Genomic DNA, 6,000 nt, shown 5'->3' on the forward strand with positions numbered 1-6,000 from the left:
AGGGGATCTTTTCAGTGCTACCCCTGAACACAACTACCTTTGAGCATACTTTTCTGGGTCAATTTCAGTTTCTCACATCCCTCTCCCTTCCCCCATAGGGACCAGGCAAAGTTCCCAAAATAAAGGCACAGAGGAACAAATCCAATTCTAACGGATGTACTTTCATCAGAGAATTACCCTAAATATGAGCTACAAGCCACCAGCAGCCACTGTGCTGTTACAACATCGGTGTCCCTTTAACATGACCCATAACCTATGAAAACCAACACTGGGTAAGAAAAAATATAGGCTGTGTAGTCAGAATCGGATGAAAAGTTACTACTTTGACCTATATTGTATCTGAGTAAGCAACCGGCTGTCACTTCAGGTTACAAAATAAAATTCGGCAGTCAAAAAAAAGAGTGGCCAAGACCTACCGGTAACAAGAGGTCTCCTTTCCCAGTTCCCCCTGCCTGCCCACTTCCTTGTCTCCATTTCCCTAGTTAGTTACTCGCCGAAAGTTTCCCCAGTCTGGCGGCTTCCGAATTTCCAGCCCGATGCAGGCTTTCTACCCGAATTCCCTCCTGCAGCCCAGGGATGGTAGCACGGTTGGGGAACCCCATCCGAAATCCGGGGACCGCAGGGCGCGACGTTCGTCCGCGGGCTCCCGCGCTCCGGCCCGCCTCGGTATCCCCGCGCGGCGACCGCCTCGCCGGAGCTCCCCGGAGGAGGAGGAACTCTCTGGGCCCCAGGAAGGCACCTATGCTAACCACTATACCACCAACGCTCCGGCTCTCTGGGCCCCAGGAAACTTAACCCCAACTGGAGCTCCGGGGCCCCCAACCTACCTGCCGCACCCGGGCGGCTCTCGGCCCGGGGTGTCGGCTGCCGGGCGCCCGCGCCCGCCAGCCAGAGCGAACAAAGACGCTCCGGAGAGGGAACGCGCCCTCCCCTTCCCCGCCGCGCTGGCGGGCGGGGGGCGGCGGGCGGCGGGCAACCCTGCCCCGTGGCGGTTAGGGCCTCCAGAGGATGGGCCGCTCGCGGTCGGGGCCAGAGCAGAGGGCCGAGGCCCGGGTTGTCTGCTCCAGCCGTGCGCCCTGGCCCCGGCGCGCATTCCAACCTTAAGTCCTGGAGCCACCCAAGCGAACGGGCGTGCCTTCACCTCCTCGCGGCTCTTCCCCCTTTCTTCCCCTCTCGGCCTTTCAGAGACCTCTCCTGGTCCAAAGAAAGCAAAGAGAGTCCGAGTCTTCTTTCCCGTAGCCCGAGAACTGCTCCGGTGAGGAGGCGCTGCGCAGTGGGGCCGCCGTGCCGGGCAGGGGCGGGGCAGAGGCTGGGCCGCCCGGAGCCCTCTCTGCGGACCGCGGGAACCCGTCTCCCGTCCCCGGCACAAAGAACCAACCATCCGCGGAGCTGAGATATATCCCCTCCAAGTGCGCCAGAACGTCCCCCATTTAGTGATCCGGAAGGGAAGGCAACATTTCCACCCACGAGGGCCCTCGGCCCCAGTTGGGGTGCGGTGGGCTGCAGACCATTTTTTTTAATCGTACGATTGATTGATCGCACATATGAATTCCATATGAAACAACTGGTCTCAATACACTTTTCATTAGGAGTTAGAATTTATTAGACTAATGATCCGTTCGTTCAGAACACGCAACAGTTATGCATATACGGTGGGTAAGTTTTGACTGAGTTGCAGTTCTCTGATCATCTGATTTTCCTTTCTAGAGCCAAGAGTTCTAAGGGCAGGCTAGTCCTTTTAAAAGATCTCTTGTCACGCCACTTAATGCCTTGAGCTTCTGGGGCCTAAGTCACAACAGAAGAAAACTCCAGTTTACATCAAACTAAGCTTGCTACAGCTGTTCTTTTTAAAAATACAATAGGGGAAGGATCACCCGCCCCCACCCCCCATGATTTTACCTTCAAGCCCAGTTCAAATTCACAGAGACCTTAAAGCAAAACTCACCAAGTCCAAGCCCAGCTCCTTAAACTCCTAAATCGGAGGTCTGCTCTCTTCCTGGCATCGGAGCGAAAGTCGGTGGTCTCAAGAACAAAACTTGCCTGCTTTAAATATTGGGCCAGCACTGGGCAGCCAGTGCTGAACTCGGCTACCTTTCCCGGGCGGGGGCGGGCTGGAGCCTGACGATTGGGGAGGACCCAATCATGGGCTCCCGGCGGAGGGTGGGGGTGCGGCAGCCGGGAGTCTGCCCTGAGGCGTGGCCGGTGCACGTTTCCTGCACCTTGTGGTGTTCACTGCCAAAGCCGAGCATGGCCCGCACCTCCGTCGCCAACTCGGCACGCTGCTGAAGGTGATGGGTCCCGCCCACTCAGTTCTTGTTGGTGCTTGAGGACTCCAGGAAGTACCCACCCTACCGCCTCTTCAGTTAATTTTCAGTCATTTACTCAGGTGGTCGACTGTGAGCCAGAATCCCCAGGAATGGCCCCTTTGAGTTGTTTCCCCTCTCTCAAAATATTTCATGCACGTAACTGGACAGAATCAGGAGAATATAAATTTCTAATAAGGAAAGAGATTATAAATAAATCCTTTATGGGTTTGGTTTCTTGTCCCCGAAATGTTCTAGCCTCCTAATAGAACAAACATTATCATTTAACAGGTAATATTTTGAATGATTTTATAATTGTGCATATTTCAGAACATGACAGAAAACAAAACATTAACCCAAATACTTCAGTAAAATAAAAGCTTTGGGGTTCTCATTGTAAAGGCAATAAGACAGGTAATGGGTTAAAAGTAGATTACTGAATCAGAGTTTGAAACTGTAAACACACGTATTTGTTATTTCAAACTAGATTTTTAGGAAGTTTTGTAAATGCTTTTTTTAAGCCCTTCACCCTGTTTTCAACCATGCAGTTCTTTTCATATATTACTTATAGAGAGCATGGTCAACATTGCCAAGAGATCTTAGTGCCATATGCATGTCAGACCACATACAGAGATATTAATATAATGTGATTTGTAAGGGAGTCACTGACAGTGACCCATACATAAGCTGATTCACTGTTTGTATGGTGCAGATCACCTCCCTTCTTTATATATGAGAAATAAAACCCTGACCATGGTTCCACTTACAATCCCCACCCCCAGCTGTCATATGTATCATGTTCTATTTATGTGCAAATGTTCATTTACCATTATAGTCCTTTCATGTCATTTGGAACCAGGTCCACATACACAGGTGTCAGCACCTGTGTTCCACCTGCATGAACACATTGGACTGTACCTGCAAGAAATACAAACTGACCCAAACATTGAAAAGCACATATAAAAATCACACATTAACATCATTCAATTTACACATAGACACCTCAGACAGATAAACGATTTCAAAAGTGAGTCAGGAGGTTGGTAAGAGGATGTAGGGCTTGTGGTCGTGGGAGGGGAGAGTATGTGGATGGGAGACGGGGCCCAGCAGAGTGAACAGTGAGCAGAAGAGGATGATAGACTTGATGGTATAGAACAAAGTACTCATGTTTCTTTTATTGGGAGCGTATGTGTGAACATTCTGAAACTAGTTGGAAATAAAATCAGGTGATAGTGGCGATGCTGATTTGAAAAGCACGGAGAAGGACCGTGTAGCGGCCATGTCCTCGGTGTCCACAGTAGCTGCTTGTGAACAAAGACCACTACAATTAGATTTATAACCGACTTTAAATCTCTCTCTCAGAAAATGTGCTTCACAGAACACGAGACAACTATGGAAAGTACTGGAAAAAGTACTGTACCATCAAAACGGTAAATGTGAAAAATGAAAGAATTGCAATTGCATGTTAGATTGAGAAGGGTCAAGGTAGGGCAAGAGATAGAGCAGAGGGGAAGCAGATGGAGGAGAGAGGGCCAGAGGGTAGGGCATCAGGGCGTTATCATGGGTTATGGGCAGAGAAGTCTGACACCTACGTTCAAGAGAACCTAGAAGGTGGTAGATATGATAACTAACGGGCTTAATGCCTAACATAGCTGAAGCATGCGAACATAGTGCCAGGCTTGACTCATTTAGCTTAAATTTTGTACCTTCTGGACTCTGTTAGATAAGAAATTTCCTCACAGACCTCATACAGATACTATTCTGTGAATTCAGACACCCCCCAGGCCACGGGTTCCAAAACCAGCCAGGTTCCTGCAAGGCTTGGGCTGCTAGAGAGATGGGGTGGTATCCTGACCTCACTCCCTGCCCACCCTGGGATCTGGCAAGTGACCTGACTTCTCCACTCCTCGCAGTAATCCCTGCCTGGATGGGTCTGGTGAGGACTGAATATAAAAGCAATCACGTGTGTGGAGTTACTAAGCACACACGGGTTGGGCCAGCTGCACGGGCTGTGTGGATGGCCATCATCCTTGTGCCCACCCCAGGCTGCAGAAAGCCCCTCTCACATGAAGAGCCAGCAGAGGGGGTCTTCATGCTGCATCCATCATCGCTCTAAAAGGACTTGCTTGTTTTTTTTCACATCTTCGAACGGATTTTCTGTTCATACAGCATCACCCATTAAAATAATGCAGCACTCCTCGGCTGCCTCTTCCTCCCTCACTGCCCGCCAGCCCCCTCCCACCCCACACAGATCCTTCTGGGTTTCTTTTGTCTCTACCCTTGCTCCTTGGTGATCCCATCCATTGCCTTTAGTACCTGATTTCTATTTCTAGTCTAGATTCTGGGCTCCAAACTTGAGTGTCTCCACTCAAATGTGTCACATCAGCCTTAAGCTGAGCACGTGTGAAATGGAATATCCAAATGGAATATCCAGATGAGCCGCTGAATGGATGGGACTTGAAGGCCCCAAAGGCCAGAATCTTCCTCCTCCTCACCAGCGGGCCCAGCCCAACAAGTGACATGTCAGGAACAGTCAGTGGGCTTTTGTCACTGTAGAAATCGTCTGTGGATGTGTTTCCCCTACTCTTGAGAGTCCTGAGGCCTCTTGAGGGTGGAGACCCCATCCTGCACACCTCCAGTTCCCTTGAAGAACCTCCCACAATGCCTTGCACAGAGTAAGTGCGTATTAACTGCCGGTCAAGTTGAATTTTTGCTGAACGCTTCCCACATTCATCAAATGCTCACACTTTCATTCCAAGAAGCTTCGCCCACAGTACAAAGGCCCCTGTGTACTTCTCCCTCGAAGCCATCAAGGCCCCAAAGTGGACACTGGAGGCACACTAGCCCCTTTGCTGCAGCTCTCGCCTCTGTGGTTTGGCAGCCTTCGGCAGCCTCCCTCAATTCCAGGCCCTCGGCGGTTGGGTGAAACCATTGTCAGTCTGCCCATAACTGGAAGCTGAAGGGGACTGACGCACACAGAGGCCCTCACCCGCAGGCCATTCTCAGAACCCATCTTGTTCCTTTCTCTTCTCCTCTGCCCTGGGGAGCCACCCCCCCCCCCACCTTAGTGGTCATCTCCTTCCACATCAACACACGAGGGCTTCTCTGATGTGCTCATCTTACCCTCACTGGGGGCCCCACAGGGGAGGGGACAATCTTAGAGGCAGGCCCTGTTTGCTGGGACCCTCCTTGGCCCAGCAGAGCTGATAGTGGGAGCCTCACTGGGGGAGGGGGTGGGAGGGAGGCTGGCATGGGTTTCCCCTCCATGCTGCCCGGGCTCAGACAACCCCAGTGACAGTGCCTCGGTACCACTCCGTGACGGTGGATCGCTCAGCATTTCTTCTCCCTTCCCCACCTGCAGATCTGACATAGACTTCAACCTACTCCCCCCCCCACACACACACTGGGCCCTACGGGGCTCTGCGCAAGTTCCCAGGGGCTGCCTCTCACTTCACCTCCTTCTACTCAGGTCGACAGGTCGCCATAGCCAAATGGAGTGAATGAGGGGCATTTGTGTAGGCACAATCTGGAGTGTTGTCTGGTTGTTGCTTGGAGTTTAAAAGACAGCAGGCACCAGCTTGCCAGAGCTATCTAAACTGAGCAAAAGGACTTGGGTCCTGGGATGGAGTGGTACAGAGGAGAAGACAATTATAGAGCAGGGAAATGTTCAGAAAATAGTTATTGGCTATGGTACGGG

At 51.4% G+C, this 6,000-nt stretch overlaps 1 protein-coding gene across 1 annotated transcript in view; it reads left to right on the plus strand.

Annotated features, from left to right (window-relative positions):
• The window catches only part of MCF2L2 (MCF.2 cell line derived transforming sequence-like 2), a 236,007-nt gene that overhangs the window by 152,202 nt on the left and 77,805 nt on the right, over positions 1-6,000 (plus strand). The window lies entirely within an intron of this gene.

This window comes from Neomonachus schauinslandi, chromosome 1 (genome assembly GCF_002201575.2).
Source record: "Neomonachus schauinslandi chromosome 1, ASM220157v2, whole genome shotgun sequence".
Lineage (NCBI taxonomy): Eukaryota > Metazoa > Chordata > Mammalia > Carnivora > Phocidae > Neomonachus > Neomonachus schauinslandi.